General features: G+C 43.3%; 1 pseudogene; it reads left to right on the top strand.

Moving 5' to 3' along the window:
• The first annotated feature begins 13,360 nt into the window (after positions 1–13,360).
• Positions 13,361–13,969, top strand: LOC102761540 (annotated as a pseudogene).
• The last annotated feature ends 8,162 nt before the right edge of the window (positions 13,970–22,131 follow it).

The raw sequence follows: 22,131 nt of genomic DNA on the forward strand, positions 1-22,131 counted from the left end.
AGAGCCCGGAATGTAGCTCACATTAGCAGACAATATTGCTTTGATTGCAGACAACACACATGAATTGAATTGATAAAAGAATCTCCCATCAAAGCCAGAAATGAGTGGAAATTAACTTTAACAAAGTAAGTAACTGTGCTCAAGAGACAGATGGAAGAAACCCACGCTTACTTGGTGCTTGTCAGAGGCACAGAGGAGCAAAGTGTTCGGACCCATCAGTGAGCGCGGGAGTGATTAATAAACACTTACGTGGACATTCATCCAACAGGCGGCTGACAAAGCCCCACAATGATGGGGAGAAGGCGCATTTCTTCTTGATAGATGTATGTGAAATGCTCATTTACTCCTTTTTGATGGATTTAAATGTTCAGGTTTTCTCTCCATAGAAATTGATTCTGAAATGGTGCTGGGTTAAACATAAGGGCTAGAAATATAACTATATCAATGTGCCAGGAAATAGGTTTGTCCTACTCATCAATGCGTAGATTGAATATGTGTTGCAGATTAATAGAGGTCTGCAGGGGTGGTGGTGGTGATATTCTTTTTCAAGTGTAAGGTAAAGTAGACGGGTACACAATCACTCTGCCTAAGATTCTATAAGTAGCATTAGAGACTAAGTTCCAGCCTTTTTCTCCTCAGTCTGAAACAGTTTAAAAATTACCTACTGGAAACCAGTTCTCAGACAATAGAGTTAAGTTTGAACTTACTAGGATTTGCACTGGGCCTGAATTTTCCAATGGAGGAGGCATGAATGTGGCCTCAGAAGACTGGTTAATGTGGCCACCACTGGCAGGAAGCCATCAGGCCCCATCCACTCTTTTCTTCACAGATAACAAGGCAGGGTTTCGTCTGTCAGAGTAAATTATCCACCATTGGCCTCACCAGTCTCTGGCATTCCAGCTGGCATTCTCCTGTGTCTGCTCAGGTGACCCATCAGGAAATGTGTGACTGAAGGGAGAGAGTCCTGTTAGTGTGACTATTGTGCATTTTCTGCCCACACCAATGGTATGAGGGCACAAAAGGTACTTCTGGAATAAATCTCCTGGGGAGACAAGATGTGTCTTCATCAGTCTCTAGGCCAGCGGTTCTCAATCTGTGGGTCGCGACCCCTTTGGGAGTCGAACGACCCTTTCACAGGGGTCGCCTAAGACCATCGGAAAACACATATATAATTACATATTGTTTTTGTGATTAATCACTATGCTTTAAATTATGTTCAATTTGTAACAATGAAATTGGGGTCACCACAACATGAGGAACTGTATTAAAGGGTCGCGGCATTAGGAAGGTTGAGAACCACTGCTCTAGACTAAGGCAAGAGAAGTCTGTCTTTGGGGCTCTAAATAGAACAATTATAGTTGATCCTGCCTTTATCATTCCCAAAGACTCATATAACATACATGGTCTCATGAATCTTACAGTAAAATATCAGAGGCATTCTAAGAGGTCCCAAGACTACTTTTTGAAATGTACACCGGGACACCGAAACACAATTCATGGTCTCTGTCGGGTCCCCTCTGTTCCTATTGGGGCTGAACAGACTGTGGTGAGCAGGGCAGCCTTCCTTTAGGCTTTCCTCCCTGAAAGAGCCAAAGGAATGATAAAGTAAGGAACGCTCTCCAGGGCTCTGTAGGGTGGCCCTGTATGCATCAGGATTTCTCCCAGCTGCAAATGACATAAAATTTGACTAAATGGTTTAAGCACATAGGAAATGATTTCCCCCCCAAAAACAGTGTGCGGCACAGCCAGGTAGCAACACTCTGCGGGGACCCCAGGCTTTCCTTATCTTTCTCTCTGGTATCCTTGGCCTGCTGTCTTTTGTCTTCATGCGGGCCCTCTGGCGGTGGGCAGGAGGCTGCTGCATGCTAACCCCCACCATGTTCCAGGCAGGGCACAGTAGAAGGAAGATGGATCAAGGATAGGCTATGGGCTTTTCATCAGGAACCAGAGCTTTCTGAGAGCCAGGGAACCAACAGAGGGGTTTGGGGGGTGACTGGGCCAGCCAACGGAGGATGTCTACCACACATACCAACAGCAATGCCCACACAAAAGGGAATAGGGGGACCTCTGGTGTGGAAATTGTAATCAGGAGTGTCTCAGTTGGCTGGGCTGCTATGACAAACACCACAAACTGGGTGATTTAAACAATCCACATTTCTTTTCTCATGGTTCTAAAGACTGGAAGTCCGAGGTCAGGGTGCCAGGAGGGGTGGGTTCTGGGCGAGGACATTCTTCCTGGTTTGCAGACAGCCACCTTCCTGTTATGTCCTCACAGGGCATGTTTTTCACTTGAGCAGAGAGAGAAAGCAAGCTGTCTGGGATCTCTTTGGGAAGGGCACTAATCTTACCCGGAGGGCTCCACCCTCATGACCTAATCCCCTCCCAAAGCCCACCTCCTAATACCATCGCATTTGAGATTAGGGTTTTAACACATTAATTTGGGGGAGATGCAAACATTCAGTCCATAGAGCAGTGATGGCGAACCTTTTGAGCTCGGTGTGTTAGCATTTTGAAAAACCCTAACTTAACTCTGGTGCTGTGTCACATATAGAAATTTTTTGATCTTTGCAACCATAGTAAGACAAAGATTTCTATTTTTGATATTTATTTTATATATTTAAATGCCATTTAACAAAGAAAAATCAACCAAAAAAAATGAGTTCGCGTGTCACCTCTGACACGCGTGTCATACGTTCGCCATCACTGCCATAGAGGAATAACGGGAATTATAGGGTAGAATTTTAAGTGAGGTTGACTCAAGGTTTGATACCTGAGGGTCCTAAAACTGTGCAGCCTGCCAGGCTCATCTTTTAAAAAAGAGAATTATTGAAATAGCTTGTCTTTCCACCCCATCCCAGAAACTATGCGAAACCCAAATGCTCTCCCAAGATTTGTGTGTTTTTTGCCGCCTCCTTCCACTGAAGCCCTTCTCTGCTTCCCACAGAAAGTTCCCTCACTCAGCTGTTCCTCCTCATTTAACATCCGCACACGGGGCTCTCGCAGCCATGGTGTTTCTTTTCCAGCTCATTAAAACCAGAGTCCACGCAGATCTTTTAGTTATTATAGTTAGTTGATATTTATTTTAGTCACCTTCTTGATTAAAGAATAAAATGATATTTAGGACAAAGTCTTTCTCAGAATGGTGAGTCTGCATTTTTGAAGAACATTTTCTGAGGAATGACTTACCGTTTAGCATCTGTGATCTAATTCTCAAGGGCCTCTCTGAGCAGAGTCTTCTTATCCACCTTGTGATAATTTTTTTCTTTTCATAGAGTTTTTTAGGCTGATGTTTTTTATTGTGAACTAAATACACAAGTGAGCACTAATTAGTCTCACCTATTTTAACAGACTTTAGGGTCATTTGTTTCCTAAGATCCAGTAGTCCTATTTCTGTAACAGAGGGAAAAGAAGGTGAAGTCTTTTTTGCCACCCACCACAAATATGAAAATAAACTATTTTATTTTCTTTAGTAATAAATAGCCAAAGGCAAAGACCACAAATTAACTTCCCTCCATTAAGCCAATCAATAGAGATCTGGACTTTTTGCCCCTGGTCTGGACTCCTGCTCGAGAACAAATGTTAGAATGAGGCACATTTCCTGCACAAGCCCAAGGATAAAAGGACCTGCTGATTGCCATCCAGGTGACTCCGGGAAATGCCGGGCCTGGGGCTCAGGTTTTGGTCTGTCACATGGCAGGAGGCGTGATGAATGGAGTTTCTGTTTGAAGGTCTCAGCGGCCATGAATGAGACAGTCCTGCTGTGCCTGCCGGGGACTGAGTTTTCTCAGTGGTCACTCACAGCTCGCTGTGAAACCCTGTGCTGTTCCTGGGACAGGCAGAGCCAGGAGCTGCGCTTGGCTTAGCGTGCTGGGTGAGCACAAGCCACCGTGACTGGGCAGTGGCAGGGCCAGGCAGTCAGAGGATGTTCAGAATCAGACTATGTGGGGTTTGGTGAGGTTCTGGAATGAAGAGGGGACATATAACTGCTTCCTTTTGGGGGTTCCTCCAAGGCAGCTGGGAGCTCATCTTGGGCAGTTGGGAAACACAACCCAGAATGCTGTCACTTCCATGCCTTCCAGCGTAGCCCAGGCCTCAGCAGAGCCCCTCCAAAGAGGGAACTTAAAGTTGAAAACATGAGGCTGCCCTTGGGAGGACACCTCTAGGCTAAATCATAGAAGAACAGACCATCTAAGACTGCGGTCATCTGGGTGGCATGGGGAGGTGTCCTTCAGCCCAGGAACCAGAAAGAGGCAAGTGCTTCTCCCAAGGGACGGTGGGAAAGAGAGAGGGCTGGGGAAATTGGGAAACCAGGATGGCACCCCAAGTTGAGGTCAAATTCATACGCCAATGCTTCCTCTTCATTCACTTGTTTGCTGGCCAGTCATTTCACTTTGCTAGGAGCTAAGGTCATGTAGAGGTCATTAAGACACCATCTTCGCTGCCCTGGCCTGTTTGCCTCAGTGGATAGAGTGTCGGCCTGCAGACTGAAGGGTGCCGGGTTCTATTCCAGTCAAGAGAGCGTGCCCAGGTTTCGGGCTCAGTCCCCAGTGGGGGGCATACAGGAGGCAGCCAATCAATGATTCTCTCTCATAATTGATGTTTCTATCTCTCTCTCCCTCTCCCTTCCTCTTTGAAATCAATAAAAAATATATTTTTTAAAGAAGACACCATCTTTGCTGACACAGAACCTTGCATACATGTAAGAAAGACAGGACATCTCCACACGGAACAGTGGGGCCAAAGAAGGACTTGGGGAGCTTGTCAGAGGAGCTGAGGTTAGAGCAATGAGAAGGGGTTGTTCAGTGGACAGTAGGGGAATGTGGAGGGGGCGTCTGAGTGAAGGCACAGAACAGACAGCTTGCGCTCTGGGGGATATGCAGGGAGTGTTATAGGACTGGGGTACAAGGGTGGGGCCCGGGAAAAGGCGAGGCCAGAGAGATCAATGTGATTTTGACCAGTGCTTCCCAGTTGAAATATTATGCGGCCACATATATAATTTAAAGTTTATGGTAATCATTTAATATTTTTAAAAGGAGGTGAAATTAATTTTAATAATATATACTTTAAAATTCAAAATATCATTTCACCATATAATCAAGTATAAAAATTATTGAGATATTTTATATTATTTTTCTAAATTATCAAAACCTGGTGGGTATTTTGCACTCACCATGCCTTGGACGTGCTCTGTAGCCATACTTATAGCCTATACTGGACAGTGCATGTCTACACGAGGGGCCTGTCAGGCAGGCGGGAGCCTGGATGTTATCCTGAGAGCAAAGGGAGGGTAATTAAAGAGTTTCAAAGAAAATAGTGGCTTGCTCAGTTTTGTGTTCTGGAAAGTCCTCTAGCTGAAGTGGGACAAGAAACCAATTGGGACAGAATTACAATAGAGCAGGCAGAAGGAAATGCCCTAAACTGGAACAGTGTGAGCACATGTGTATGTGTGAGTGTGTGAGAAAGACAGGGAGGAGTATGTGCCCAGCTTTCTTGGGAAATGCACTGCATACCAGGATTAGAGAGCAGATTTTCCATAAGAAATGTGGGTAATTTAACCACATTGTGTGCTTTTTGGTTTTCCATGCAGACGACCCTCTCAGGCTGCTGCAGACCTCCCCGTGCTCCTGCCCCTGCTCAGGCAGAGGGCTCTCTGGTCTCAGCGTTGTCATGCATTGTTGCCACTCTGGAGAAGAAGAGCAGCCCTGGAGGGAGTGTCAGGCCTGGAGTCCCGTGAGCCCTACATCACTGGCTTTGAGACCAGCCCTGACCGCAGAGGGCCTCTGCTACCCTCTCCTGTGACAGAGTAATGAATGGGCCAGGGCTCACGCCCCTGGGCTGCTGCTGCGGGGCCCTGAGGTGGGAGCCACTGCACCCCTACTTCACCCAGAGCTCAAAGATTTTCCCAGATTTTCAGGACAGGCTCTGCTGTGTTTCCCAGCCATGTGTGCATGGTCCTGAGCAATTTCTCTGAGCCGTGGTTTCCTTATCTCAGAACAGAAATCATAGCTTACCCGGTGGGGCTGTTTTGAGGAACATATGGGACAATATAGGTAACGGCCTGGAACAGAGCCCTGCCAGTGAGCAGCACGCAGTGGGCACCTGCTCGCTTTCCCCACCACAGGGCTGTCCAGGACTCACTCTGTCCCAGGCTCCCACACCCGGACCACATACGCCTGCTGTGTCTGGCAACATGGTGACTCTTTGCTGTTAGGCCATGGTGGCTGGCAGGTGACAAAGGGACCACAGTGAGGGCACTGTGCACATGTTGACAAATGCTCCATAAGTGGGAACATGCTTCTTCCCCTTCCTTCTGTTTCCCATTATTCCGACTCTCTGCCCTTTCTCCTTATTTCCAGAATCCGGACTCTCTGTCCATGCCTCTCAACTGAACCAGCCTTAGTTTTTTCCTATGCAAATAAACATAATCACAGCCTCCTCCTCTAGGTTTATTGAGAGCCTCACAAAGTGAGACCAGCAAAAACTCTTTGTTTATTGTACATCGCCAGAGAAAACCTCTCCTGCCAGTCCTGTCCAGCAAGGACATGCAGGGGATGGCACTGTCTTGTCTGGGCAGGGTTGAGGATGCTGAGGGGTGGGGAATTTAGAGAAAGTTGGAGGGGCTGAGGTCTGAGGGGGAGAGAAGAATTGGAAGCAGGAAAGGCAGTGGGCTGGCCACTTGTGCATGATGGGTGTCAGTGTGTTAAGGATGGCTGCTTTGGTATGTGTGACACCATCTTCCTTTGTTCTCCCCTTGGCTGGGTGAAATCAGTGATCATTACCGTGCTTGTTGAGAGCATTGTTCCAGTCAGCTCTTGGTGCCACATGGTGCCCTGGACAATCCAGGTAAATGAGAGCGCGAAGAAGCCTTCCTGAATACCAAATTCTGACGCAGGCAGATTCTGAGATGATCTGCTTACAGGCATGCCTGTGGGTATGGGAAAGATGCAAATCCTGTCTCCTGCACCAGCTGGGGCTGGGGGCTGTCCTGGCAGAGGCTGGGTCCTATTTAATCCTCTGTAGGCACCTGTTGTGCAGTCTGTCCTGAAAGGCAACTCAGGGGCTGACCTATCGATAGGGGGCACCCCGCTGTGAGCCTATCTGGCATAAGCAGCAGCTGGAGACACATGAAGAAACCTGGGGCTTGCAGTCCTTCAGGTCTGGGTCAGCTGCAGGTTCCAGCACTTACAAAGAGTGTGACCTTGAGCAAGGCATTTATGTTCTTGAAGCCCAAGTGTTCACAACTGCAAAGCAAAACTGAAAATGCTTACCTGCTTTTCCATAGGGGAGAGGTGCAAAGCTCAAATGAGAGGATGTGTAAATGCTTAGGAAACAGTCTCTGGACCAATGTGTGGTATTGTTATTATCTGTTCCATGGGGGACTATTCAAAATGCACCACAGGACCCCTGACGAGGAAGCCTGAGATTGTGTGAGGGCCCTGTGAGGGCTGGGTCCCTGCAAGGGCTCCCAGTGCCCAGAGCACTTCATCTGGGTCCAGCTGACACACCTCACCCTGGTTGATAGCCTAGGCATCAGTCTCAAGCCTCCTGAGACATCCAGGCAAATCCAAGTCACCATGGCCAAGCAGTCTGGAAAACTTGAACTAGACTCACTGCTGAGGTCTCCAAAGGGCTCAGGCTGGTGAGTGGAAGTGGCACAAGGTCAAGATGGGAAAGCTGACCAACACCCATAGGTGATGGTCACCCAAGGCCAGCCTATAGGGACCAAGGGCTGACCCTCTGCCTTATGGCGGCAGAACTTTTGCTTTCCTTCCGAGTTAATTAAACTTTGAAATTCTGACTCAACTTCTCAAAGCTCACAATCGGTTGATGCATAAAGCCAGAATATCTGCTTACTAATTAACAGTGAAAATATAGCGGCCCAGTGGACCAGATCAACACATGACTTCATATTGTATGAACTATACTAAAAGTAAAATTATAAGAGTTATCAATATTAGTACTGGAAGATTATTTAGTGAGCTTGGAATTGGAGCACAAGGATTTGCTTAGATGAGTTCAATAATAGTACTGAGACAAATGCAGTCTTCCCTGGAAGATAACCCTGCCATGGGGACAAGGCATGATCAATTTATTTATTTATTTATTTAAAGATATTTTTATTGATTTCAGAAAGAAAGGGAGAGGGAGAAAGAGATAGAAAAATCAATGATGAGAGAGAATCATTGATGGGCTGCCTCCTGCATGCCCCCTACTAGGGACTGAGCCTGCAACCCAAGCATGTGCCCTGACCGGGAACAGAGCCATGACCTCCTGGTTCATAGGTTGATGCTCAACCACTGAGCAAAACTGGCCGGGCAAGGCAGGAACAAGTTCTTGGTCAAACTGCACTATTTCCAGACAGAGATTGAATGGGCACTGCCAACAATGGTCTTAGGACTTTTCTTTTTCTAACCGTCAATGGTAGACCCACCTGTCTTATCTTGGCATTTGCTCTTTTTAACTGAGGTTCACATTCCATCAATCAAGTTACAGTGGGGTCCTGCAGGCCTGGAATCCATTGAGTTTCCATGTCTCTCTTTGCCTCCACCCTGTGGATTGCACAGTTTCTCTCTGCAAGGTTCTTACTCTTTATCTCCAAACACTTTGGAAAAAGAGGCAGGTGGAAACTAGGCTGGGTGGAGCGTGATGACTGCAGGAGGTCTGTCAGACTTGGAAGGAGATGCCCAGCAGCAGCTGGGGATACTGGGTGCAGGACTTAGCCCCTGACAAAAGCTAATTAATCTAGGGGATCAGTCTGGCAAACAGCTGGGCCAGAGCTTCAGTATCAGCAGAGCTACTTGACTCTAGCCAGGAAAGCAAGACAGAATCCCAGTCCAAAAGACTGGGCAGGCCAAGGCAGGTGATGAGAGGAGGGGTACAGACAATGGGGTCTTGGTTCCTCCTATTTGCCACCCCGCCCCCCCCCGGGCTCTCCAGTTATCTACCAATACCAGATGCCATATGCTGGTGGGAACTAGTTTGGGTTGGTGCACATACTGGGGGAGGTGGTCCTTACACATGGGTGGGCCTAAGGCCTGCAAAGGCCTAATACCCTCAACCAGGTGGCACCAAGGCTAGCAGAAAAAGTTGGAGAGCGGGTGACATTGGCAAATGGAGGAAGAACCAGTGCTAGTCTTGTGGGCCAAATCAAAATGTTCTGATGTTTGGGAAAGCCTTTTGCCAGGCCAAAGTGAGCTCAGATCTGCCTGGTGATTATCTCCTCTCTGCCCTAGGCTCCTCCCTAGCAGCTCACTTCGGGGACAGGCTGATGGGATCCTTTTCCAGTCCATGAACCACCGCGCGTCACTTTTATCCTCAGTGCGAGTCAAAGGTTCAGTAAGAGGCTAAGTGGTTCCAAGCACTGATTTCTGAGAGGGATGGTCTTTGTTTGGATCCCAGTTCTGCCACCTGCTGGTTGTGGGATACCGTGTAAATCAGTGAACCTCTCTTAAAATTCAGTTTCATCACCAGCAAAATGGGAGAAACCATTTTTACCTCCTTGTTTGTTGAGGATTAAATGCCAGTGCTTGCACTAGCTGGTTTGGCTCAGTGGATAGAGCGTCAGCCTGCAGACTGAAGGTGTCAGGTCTGATTCCAGTCAAAGGCACATGCCCGAGTTGCGGGCTCGATCCCCAGTAGGGTGTGTGCAGGAGGCAGTCAATCAATGATTCTCTCTCATCATTGATATTTCTATCTCTCTCTCCCTCTCCCTTCCTCTCTGAAATCAATTATATATATGCCAGTGCCTGACATGAGCAGACTCTCAACCAGTATTTGTTGATTGATAAATTGAGATGATGCTTGTAAGATCCTACGGCAGTGATTGATATATAGTAAATATTCAATAATAAAAAGTGGTATTAACATTATCATTTGCAGGACTTCAGAGCTCCAAGGTGCTCACCTGAGCCTGTACACACAGCCATCCAGAGGAGGGCAACAGTTTAGAGTCCCTGAACTTGTGGCCATAGCATAAAACAACCTCCTACAGCTAGAAAGCAATTTAACATTTAGATGGTTTGTTTAAAGTGTTCCTGGAACCCACACCTACCCAGGGTCATCTCCCTCTTCACACTCCCCTTTGGATGGGCATGAAAGTCCACAAGAGGGCACAAGCCTTTGACTCATTTCTCCCTCAGAGCCTGGCAGCTCCCGACTGGCATCTGCATCTGCTCCCTCACAAAGGGGGCAAGAAAAGGAGTCCATGTAGTTTCTTCTTGTGGCTCAAAGGGTGGAAGCACACGTCCTCCTCTCAGTGTCGCTCAGGCAGCCTTGGGAGCTTCTGTCAGTCATTTCATGCCCTGCTGAGGCCTCATCTCTTCTGGGAACTGGCATGCATGGAGCCCACACAGAAGTTCCCAGGATAAAATGGAAGGCTACCACTTGCCTTGGGGGTAAGTCTATACACCCCCCTTTACTCCAGCCTAGGACTCTAAGACTTGCCTTCATGTGGAAGTTCCTACCACATTCTCAAATGGTCTTTGGCCTGGGAACCGCAGGGCTGAGACAGATGCAGCTTTGGGGTTTGCAGGGCCTGTGAGGGGGAGAGAAAAACAGGTGCTCTTTATCTCCATCTCACATCCTAGCCTTCAGTCATGCCAGCATCCTCTGCCCAGTGAGACTTTCTCTGGGGGAGCCATAAGATCATGGCTACAGCTGTTGTTTAGAAGAAATGGGTACCTGAAGGCTACTAGTCTCTATCCTGGTGTAAGTCCATGGCAAGTTCAGAGCTTGCTGGCTTTACACATTCTCTGTTGCACAGTGAGGAGAATTTTAGAGATGATTTCCTGTTGGAAAACAACCTGCTTACAGTTTCAGGCGAGAAATTTCAAAAAACCCACACTTGACATCAAGTGTCCAAAGGAGATGGCAGGTGTCATTGAAGGGGAACTCAGTCAGGGGTTTTTCTGTTCTACCTCACTCCCAGCCTCTGACCCAATGGAATTAGGAGTGTGACTGAAAATAGTTTTGAAAGAAGTAATTAAAAGAGCCATCTCATCATCAAGCAGGACACCAGGCAGATCAAAGATTATTATTACTTTGAAATGTTCAGCAAACAGATGTTTCTGGTCTCTGTTTACTTCTAGAGGGGCGGGACCCTGAAAGTGATTCAACCATAACTATTTTTTCAACTGTTTTGTCAGTAGTGTCATTCACTGTTTTCCAAGAAACCACATTTCCCAGACCTGGCTTTGCAAAGGAGGCTGTAAGAAGCCACCACTTTCCCCCTGATTATCTGTGCCTATCAACATTAAACTCCCTCAAGACTTATGTCATCATCAATTACAATAACAGCAACCATGGCACTTAGTGAGTGCCCACGATATGTGGGCTCCTGCAGTCCTCACAACAGTCCTACAGTTAACACTGTCCTCATTTCACAGATAAGCAAACTGAGATCCAGAGACTTTTCATCACTGATGAGACCTCCTGATTGTCTCTTTTGTCCTCAGTTCCCTTTTATGGAAATACTGCTTCAAGGGGGACATGACAGGAGTCCTCTCTTTCTACCCTTTGTACTCCCTATTCTTACTCTCTTTCAAAAATAGGCATCATGTACCTATTGGACATTGGGCAATGAAGAGCAGTGATCCCTGAGAGACGACAAACAAGCAAACACAAAATACACACAAAAAATGAGGTGAGCCTTGTAATTGTTCCAGATTGTACCATGAGAGAGTATTGAGGCCAGAGTGCAGGAAAAGCGTACCCAGGTGGAGCCCTCTGGACTCCAGAGTTGAGAAGACAAAGTTAAAAGTTTGGAGAGACCAAAGTTGTAGAAGTTTACAGAATAAAGTACTGGAGAGGGTAAAATTGCATGGAGAAAGGATCTGAAAATCTGCAGAGGATCCCCTCAAGTATTTAGGAGACTATTGATCAATGTATGCATAAAGTTCGGGAAAGAGCTATTCAAATGATAAGAGGGCATGGTGCTCAATGCCTACTCAGGGCTAGGAACAATACTTGCTCCTACCAACCAGGCTGGAAACCCCCCATATTCTTCAAGAACTTAGTGGATTATTTTGAAAATTGTTACCCAGTAGTAGGAAATAATTACCTCCAGACTAAACATGCATGTTATCCTGCCTAACAAATCTTAAGGTCAAGACTCAGAAGGGTCAAATTGTTTCCAATAACTTAACTGGATCCCAGAACAATGCTGAAGAATACTTATAGTAATGCAAATACATTGAGCACACAACAAGGAAAAAATTATAATGTCTGGCATGGGTCAAAGATTATCAGACATACAGAGAAGCTGAAAAGTATGGCCAATAATGAGGAGAAAAATCAATTAATAAAAATGCACCCAGAATGTAAGGAAATTACATGATGTTGTAGTTTGAAGCAAATATTAAAATGGATAGAAAAGCATAGTCAAGCATTATGATTGTATTCCATAATTCAAAAAGTTAAATAGAGACACAGAAGATATAAACAATACCCACAGGGCCCTGGCCGGTGTGGCTCAGTTGGTTGAACATCATCCAGTGCACCAAAGGGTCACCAATTCAATTCCCCATTGGGGCACATGCCCAGGTTTCCAGCTCCATCCCCAGGGGTGGGGAGATGTGGGAGGAGCCAATGGATGTTTTGCTCTCATATTGATGTTTCTCTCTCTCCATTCTTCTCCCTTCCTCTCTTTCCAAAATCAATAAAAGCATATCTAAAAAATAAAAAACTCCAAAATTACCCAAATCAAAATTCTAGAGATGAAAATGTCAACGCCTGAAATAAAAAAAAAATACAGTGGATTAGTTGAGAAGAAAAGGGTAGTAAACTTGAAGACATAGCAATAGAAACTATCTAAAAAGAAACAGTGAAAAATAAAAAAAAAATGGAAAAACTCAACAGAGCATCAGTGACTTGAAGGACAGATTTAAGTGGCCTGATATACATGTAATTAAAGTTTCTGAAGAAATACTTGAAGAACAATTGTATTCAACATATCCATAAAGTCTAATGAAACTCAAACACAAGGAACATGAAACAGCCTCCTCCCTCTGTGGCAACCAAAATGGTCACCTCCAAACTCCTGCCTCTCACTTTCCTTCCAGAGATAAATTGTTATCATGAAATTTTGGCCCCACTGTTAGTTGGATTAAGTGGTTGGCATAGTCTTTTCTTCTGCCCACTTGCAGAGGCAGGTGGTTGTTGCCTGTTAGAGTGCTGAGGTCAGAGGTTGCTGGATACAGACCTCCAAGGCCTGGTTACAGGGGTAAGTAGGCAGCTGAGGCCCACACCAAGGCAGAGCTTGTTGCAAGCTGCTAACCTGAATGGAAATTTGGTTAAAGCAAAGAACAAGTGAGGAATAACAATTTTGAGAGGGACTTGGAGAATACATACTAGAAATGCATAACTGAACTACATAACATCATCTGATTCAACTATGGAAATTGGAAATCAAAATGATAACTCTTCCTCTGGTAGCAGCTTATTTAAAACCCAGTGTTTCCTTACTCACCTAAATGGAGGCATAGAAATGCTATTAGAAAATTTGTTCATTCACCTGAAAATGTTCAAGCAAGAGATTCATCAAGTGACTCATATTTAGAACCAAGACCATTGACTTTGAACGCTATTTTTGAAAGGATCTGGGGGAAAAAAGGAAGAAATGTAAAAAGAGGAAATATAAGTCAACAGGAAGACCAAGGGGAAGACCAAGAGGAAAGAAAAACACTAGGTCACAAACAAATAAGAAACAATTTAAAGATAAAAGACCTGGGCTCCCATTTTTAGAATCAGAGAATGGAGGAAAACTATTACTGTGGAGAAAACTTTTAATCTTTGAACAAGTAGCAGCAAGAGGATTTTTCAACTACTTTCAAACTGAAGTATAAATACCACCTCAAGGAATTTTTCAAACAGATAAATGTTGGTGAAGATTTAGAAAAAGAAGATCTTAATAGCCATAAATATAAATACTTGTGACAATGGAGCTGTCTCTCTCATTGAAGAGTCAGCATAAGTTTAATTATGTGAAATAATTTTGGTCATAGATTTTATCAAATTAAATGTTTTAAAATTTTAATGTTAAAAAAAGAAACATTAAACAAATGACACCAGAGTACTTTATAGTCAAGTTGCTTAAATGATGAAGAGAAACCTTAAAAGTAACCAGAGAAAGAAGTCACATTAAATAGAGATAAAATAAGGATGACAGGTATTTTCTCATAGAAAGTAATGAAAGTGAGAAGATGGTGGAGCAACATATTTAAAATATTGAAAGAAAAATATTTTAATCTATAAACCTATACATGGTGAAAATATCTTTTAAAAACAAAACTGAAATAAAGACTTGTTTTCAGAGATGCAAAAGTTCACATAATTCATCATCAGTAGGCCATACTATAAGAATGTTAAAAGAATTCCTGTAAGCAAAAGAAAAGTGAAATCCAATTAATATGAGTCTACCTAAAGCAACAAGAAATATCAGAAAAATTAACCAGAGAGAGATATTTGGAGCATGTCCAGACTGGAGGCAGCAGGTCCACCCATCAAGAGTACTATACTGAAACCAAATAAAAGAAATGCCAGAATACTTGTGGCTAGGATTTGATCCTCCAGTGGGATATTTGAAGAACTTTTCTAGGGACTCTGACCAGCACAAAAGCACAAAGATATTGACATTAATGGCCCCACAAACAGAACAGTCCAAAATTGGAGACTGAGAGTTGACAACTCTTGCACTTACGCTGAGAGATTCTAATCAACTTTTCAGTCTCTACTCTTAAATATAAACAAACAAGAAACAACCAGAATACTGAGAAAAAGTCTCTAATATGAAAGATAGAGGTCAAAGCCACAAACAGAAAAAAAGAAAATCAATAAACTTGAATATATATATTGTGCAGGGAGCTAAAAAAAAGTGAGACTCTTAGAAATACTATAAGCATAAAATAAGACCATATTACTATTAAAAACATAACAGAGAACAACAACAAAGTTTTTAGAAATAAAAGATAAGATAGCATAAGGAAAACTAGATAAAAGGATTGGGAGATAAATTTGAGAAAACATCTAAGAAAATAGAACAAAAAGTCAAGTTCATGAAAATAGAAGATAAAATATTGGGAAATTAGAACCCTTGTCCAGGAGATCCCATATCCCAGCAACATATATTACATAAAGAGAGAGCTAAGAAAAAGGAGGAAATGAACTCATGAACTAAAAGATGAGATTATAAGTGGAAAGGGTACATAAGTGTTAATGCAAAAGAAAAAAATAGACACAAGCAAACAACACAACAAAATAGACTCATACCAGGGAACTTCAATAAGAAATTTTTGAACACTAGAGACAAACTCCCACAAGTCTCATATAAAGAATAAAAAATCAGAATGGATAAGAACTTTTAATAGCAACACTGAAAGCTAAAAGATCACTGAGATAATTTTTAAATTCTGAAGGATAAATATGTTCAATTTTAAATTTTATACCCAACTAAGTTCTCAATCAACTGTGAGGGTAGAATAAAGACATTTTCAGATATGCCAAGTCTCAAGAATTTTTCTTCTTATGCAGCCTTCTTGGACAACTATAGGATAATGTGTTCCACCAAAACAAGAGAGACAAACAGGTAAGAGGATATAGGAACAGGATATCTAACACAAGAAAAAAGGGAAGGAACTCCTCAGGGAAGTGACAAAAAGAGAGACTCCAGGCTTCTGATCAAGTGGGTGGCATAGGTAAACACAGTACTCAAATCCTCCCACAACCACATAAAAAATACAACTAAACTTCAGAACAACTGTTATTCAGAACCACGTAAAATCTACCTGAATGGAAGTCCTACAACTAGGCAATTAAAGAAACCACATTGAGACTGGTAGGAGAGGCAAAGACATGGAACTAGTTGATCCCACATCGATGTTGTGTAGTTTATAATTGGGAGGGATATCTTGCCCCCACTCCCATCCCCAGTCCCACACCAGTGCTGGGAAGAGAAGTCCAGTGCTGGAAAGAGAAGTTGCCATAACTTTGGGCTGTGGGGATTATGGCTAAGTGACATGGAGGCTGCTGGAGTACTAGTCATTACTTGGATGGGCCCATGCATGGACTTACTCAGACTCACTCTCTCTAAGCTGCAGTGCTGAGGCAGCAGCTTGAAAGGGACCTGGGACATACAGAGAGGAACTAAAGTATTCGTTACTGGGGCAAGACAAAAGTGCTGGCAGAAGCCATTGTTCCTTTGCCAAGCCCTTCCCTCAACAGAGCTGGCAGGCCAGAGCCATATCTGTCTCCATTAACCTGGCTCACACTGTTAGCTCCACCCTGGTGATTCCCTGAAACCCTGCCATACCCAACTTGCAGGCCCATACAAGCCGCTTCCAGTTGCTTTTCCATATAACTGGCCTCTCTTGCCTCATGCTTTGAACCTTCCTAGAATGTCTCAAATGAGCAACATCTGGTATCTGTGTACCTCCTACCTCTTGCTAAGTGGCCCCAGGCCCTGCACTAGTGGCAGCCAGCCTTGGTTCACAGCTTGGCCTCTCCTGGGAGGCTGAGCCACTGGGCCCTCTTATACAAGGCCTCTCTACCAAGTCCAGGAGACATAGCAGCTCTACCTAATACATAACTCAGGGATGCAGCCAAAATGCAGAGACAAAGAAATATGTCACAAATAAAAGAACTGGAGAAATCTCTAGAAAAAGAACTAAATGAAATGGAAGTAAGAAAACTGCCAGATACAGAGTGCAGAACAATGGTTATAAGGATGCTCAAAGAATTGACTGAGAACTCCCAGGAACTTAGTGAGAACATAAACAACATTAAAAAGGGCCAGTCAGAAATGGAAGATACACTAACTGAAATGAAGGATAACCTACAAGGGAATCAACAGTAGAGTAGAGGAAGCCAAGAAGCAAAAACACCCAATCAGAACAGCAAAAAAGGAAAATAATCCAAAAATATGAAGATAGTGTAAGGAGCCTCTGGGACAACTTGCATAACAACATTTGCATCATGGGGGTGCCAAAAGGAGAAGTGAGAGAGAGCAAAAAATTGAAAATCTATTTGCAAAATTAATGACAGAAAAATTCCTTAACATCGTGAAGGAGCTAGACATATAAGTCCAGGAAGCACAGAGTCCCAAATGATATGAAACCAAAGAGGCCCACACCTAGACATATTATAATCAAAATGCCAAGGGTTAAAGACCAGGAGAGAATCTTAAAAGCAGGAAGAGAAAAGCAGTTAGTTACCTACAGGGCACTCCCATAAAATTGTCAGCTTATTTCTTAACAGAAACTTTACAGGCCAGAAGGGATTGGCAAGAAATATTGAAAGTGATGAAAAGCAAGACCTACAACCAAGATTACTCCACCCAGCAAAGTTATCATTTAGAATTGAAGGTCAGATAAAGAGCTTAACAGATAAGAAAAAACTAAAGGAGTTCATTACCAACAAACCAGTCTTACATGAAATGTTAAAGGGTCTTCTTTAAGAAGAAGAAAAATAAAGATAAAAAATATGAACAATAAAATGGCAATAAATACATATCTATCAATAATTGAATCTAAAAAACCAAAATAGATTAATAGCAAAACAGAAACAGCCTTACAGATACAAAAACTTTTTTAACGGTTGCTTGATGGGAGAGGGATGGGAGGGGTGGGGAAAAGGTGAAGGGATTTAGAAGTACAAATTAGTAGTTGCAGAACAGTCATAAGGGTGTAAAGTACAGCATAGAGAATATAGTCAATAATCTATACTAATAAAAGGGTAATATGCTAATTAGAACAGATGTCTTCTGGACATCCTTCTGGACAAAGCTGTAGCAGCTGCCTGAGGCTCAGGCAAGCCCCGATGGCTGTGAGAGCCAAGACTCAGGCAGCTGGGAGGCTGGCAGTGGCAGCAGCAGAGGCGTAATGGGGGCGTCGCCTTCCTCCTGCAGAGGGAGGCCAGACTGCAGCTTAGGCCCATAGCTACCTGTGGGGAGCAGGCCTAAGCTGTCAGTAGGACATCCGCTGAGGGATCCTGGGCTGTGAGAAGGGGCAGGCCAAGCTGAAAGACCCTCTCTCCCCCGCCAGGGCATGAATTTTCCTGCTCTGGGTCTCTAGTATTCTAATAACTATGTATAGTGTTGGATGGGTTGAGATTTATTGGGATGATCACTTAGTAAGTTTTATAATGCCTAATCACTAGGTTGTATACCTGAAACTAATATAATGTTGTGTGTCAACTGTAATTGAAAAATAAAAATGATTTAAAGTGAGAGAGAGAGACAGAGAGAGACAGAGAGAGAGAGTGAGCCCAGGCCTAGAGAACAGTCCTTCCTTATTGGAGCAAGGCAGAGAGTTTCTCAGGAAGATGAAATTTGTAAACAATTCAGGTGACTGAACATCTTAAGAAGAGATTTAACAAGGAGTGCAGAGTTTGGGGTTGATTTAATAATAAGTAGAAAAAATATGCTAGGCAAATAAAAAAATTACTAACACCAGGACAACTAAAAGTGATCCCTCTAACTTTGTTCCTCTTTCTCAAGATTGTTGCAGCTATTCAGGGTCTTTTTTAGTTCCATATAAATTTTTGAGAATTTCTTATAGTTCTGTGAAATATGCTGGTGATATTTTAATAAGAATTGTGTTGAATCTATAGATTGCTTTGGGTAGCATGGGCATTTTAATGAGTTAATTCTTCCAACCCATGAACTTAACTGTATGTCCTCTTTGGAGAAGTGTCTGTTCAGGTCTTTTGGTTTAGTACTTGTCTAGACTAATTTCAAGGAGTCTATTGACATCTCTTGTCAGTTATACTGTATTCTTGTTTTTATTTTTAATATGTTTTTATTGATTTTAGAGAGAAAGGAAGAGAGAGGGAAAAAGAGATAGAAACATAGATGCATCAACATTGATAGGCTTTTGTCACAAACTTAATATCAAATTTCAGTTTAGTCTTTCATAATGTTCAGAGGATAGCTGCTTCAAAGAGTTATTAGTACTAATAGCACATACTGTGTATCAGGAAGCAAAAATTACAAAGTAGAAAACAAACTCTCTTGCCTGTCTACAAAAGGGTCTATCACCCTTCTCACTAGCCTAAAATTCTTGAGAATGCATTTTTATATCACTCTCTAGTTAATGGTCAATGACTCCTAAGTGCATGAAAGATTGCCTCAATGGCCAGCCTGGTTATATCTGCTTTGTCCCCAGAATGTAATTTACAAAAGGGCAGGAACTGGTCTTTCAGAGCACTTGATAATTTGTAAGTGATCAGTAAAATTTGTCAGATGAATCTATGTACCCAGCCATCTGACAGAGGATTATATTCTTCAAGAAACATGGTCTTTATCACTGTAGCACAGGTTGCTCTCAACCCCTGCAGAAATGTGATGTTGTTTTAAAAATAGAGATGTGCCCAGAGACTGAATCCATGGAAAACCAACCTAAAGGCAACATAACCTCCCAGGGAACATGTCAGGAACATTATCATCCTTTTCAAGTACAGGATGCCGACCCCGGCTGTTTTTATTACTTAATACAATTCTTAATACATTTCCTCAAAGTGCTTAGTTTCTATCCCTCAGACAGTTTTGTGGGCTTTACATTTTTTTCCATGAATTCCATTGTAATACTTTATATTGCTGCTATATTTAGAGTCCCAAGTTGAACTCCAGAATCTAACAAATAGCTTGTGTTCTACTTAGAGTAAACCTGATATACTAAAATCCAAGTTTATAAAATACATAAATATATGCAAGGTTATGAATACCACAAAAGGTCCTGTACTTGCAAAAGGAATTATCTCTGAATTCTGGTAAAAATCCAACCTACTGGTATACTTAGCATATTATTCAATTTGCAAAGTCTTGACTTTTACTCACCTGAGGGCCTGTAAAGTAGGGTGTACTCACATGCATATTTTTTAAAAACATTTTTTTTAAATATATTTTATTAATTTTTTACAGAGAGGAAGGGAGAGAGAGAGAGAGAGAGAGAGAGACAGAAACATCGATGAGAGAGAAACATCGATCAGCTGCCTCCTGCACATCCCCCAGTAGGGATGTGCCCGCAACCCAGGTACATGCCCTTGACCGGAATCGAACCCAGGACCTTTCAGTCCGCAGGCCGATGCTCTATCCACTGAGCCAAACCGGTTTCGGCACTCACATGCATATTTTATGTGACTGTTTGTGTTAGTGAACCAGCATGGCTACATCACTCTTATTTCAGCATCTCTTATTATACAGTGCTGAAATTGCCATTTTTAACTTTTTGCAGATCCTTTAAGTTAAAGAAAGGGAGAGAGAAAGGAATACAAGATGAATGGTTTGGGCTCAAGTTGGCTCTCTCCAGGCCAGAGTTTATTGTTTGTATGAAAACAAGAGTTTTTCAAAGGCAACTGCCAGGCTGCTGGCACCATCAAAGGAATATCCTCGAAGAAAGCCAGCACACAGGGAAATTCCATCAGAGCCCCTCTGGTTGGGCTTCACAGGGGAAAACCAGATGAAACTTGGCTTGGATGGCCAATCCTCACCTGTGCCAGCATCTTGAAAGGGCAGAAAACATTTCTGATCTGCTACTGGGTCAGATCTGCTGGCAAAAAGCCATTTACCTCATCCAATCATCTATAATTTGGTGGTACCTGCCTGTGGGACTCCTAGCGTGAATGATTACAGAACAGAACAGAACAGAACAGAACAAAACTTAACAACCTGGGGAGTGGGGAGAAGGTTGCAAACCACTTGTCTTCTTCAGACCTCACCCTAGGTGTATAATGTGCAAGCTGATTCACTATCCCTTGACGCTAGCTCAAGCAATCTGCTAGGGCAGTGGTCAGCAAACTCATTAGTCAACAGAGCCAAATATCAACAGTACAACAATTGAATTTCTTTTGAGAGCCAAATTTTTAAAACATAAACTATATAGGTAGGTACATTGTTATTAACTTAATTAGGGTACTTCAAAGGCTTAGGAAGAGCCACACTCAAGGGGCCAAAGAGCCTCATGTGGCTCGCGAGCCACAGTTTGCCGACCACTGTGCTAGGTCATGATCTAGCCACAGTCAGGCAGCTCCTGTGACCTCAAGACTCTGAGAGAATTATTGAGCTTCTATGTTCCTCTTTTCCTCTCTATCAGTGGACATAATAACGCCACCCCTTTTCTGAGGTTGTTCCTAAAGTTGACAGTGATGCAGGTGGCAGAGCAGCAAAAACTGTTGGAAGAGGTCACCTTGAGTAGGGCTGTGTTATGACTTTCATGGGCTCTAGACACTTTTGCCTTCATGACCTCTTCCTCAAAAATTTTTAAAATATATTTTTATTGATTTCAGGGAGGAAAGGAGAAGGAGAGAGAGAGAAATATCAATGATGAGAGAGAATCATTGATTGGCTGCCTCTTGCATGCCCCCCACTGGGGATTGAGCCCACAACCCAGGTAGGTGCCCTTGACTGGAATCCAACCTGGGACCCTTCAGTCCGCAGGCCAACATTCTTTCCACTGAGCCAAACTGGCTAGGGCTCTAAAAAATTGTTTTTAAATTTTATTTTTTGATTGTGTCAGTAAAAAAAGGAATGCATTAATATACATGTTTGGTCTGATCAAATAATTGAATCAATATCCCCTCCCCAGGGAAACTGACCCTTAAATCATCTCACAACTGACATTCCTTTTCTCTTAGAACACATTATATTTGTTAACTTTCCTCTCCAGACCTGCCCAGAGAATTCCCCACTGAAAAAGTCCACCTGGAGTTCTTTAAAACCTCTGATTCCCTGTCCCTGGGTGCTGATGCCATTTTGGGGCTCAGCCCATCTGACCTCCAGATGACCTAATAAATTCATAATTCTTTTATTTATTTATTTTTTTTATTACAAAGGGTATTACATATGTGTCCATTTTTCCCCCCCGCCCTAGACAGTCCCCTAGCCTCCCCTACTCCCCAGTGTCTTATGTCCATTGGTTATGCTTATATGCATGCATACAAGTCCTTTGGTTGATCTCTTACCCCCCTACCTTCCGCCCCCGAACCCTCCCCGGCCTTCCCGATGCAGTTTGACACTCTGTTTGAGGCATCAGTATTCTGAAAACTGTCAGCAGTCAAGAGCTACAAGGAACCCTAAAGATCATCTAGTTCAATATTTCCACCAAGGGCAGGAATAACTATAAAAATTACTAGCTCAGTGCCTGA

Source organism: Myotis davidii, unplaced genomic scaffold, assembly GCF_000327345.1.
Source record: "Myotis davidii unplaced genomic scaffold, ASM32734v1 scaffold65, whole genome shotgun sequence".
In the NCBI taxonomy this organism is placed as follows: domain Eukaryota; kingdom Metazoa; phylum Chordata; class Mammalia; order Chiroptera; family Vespertilionidae; genus Myotis; species Myotis davidii.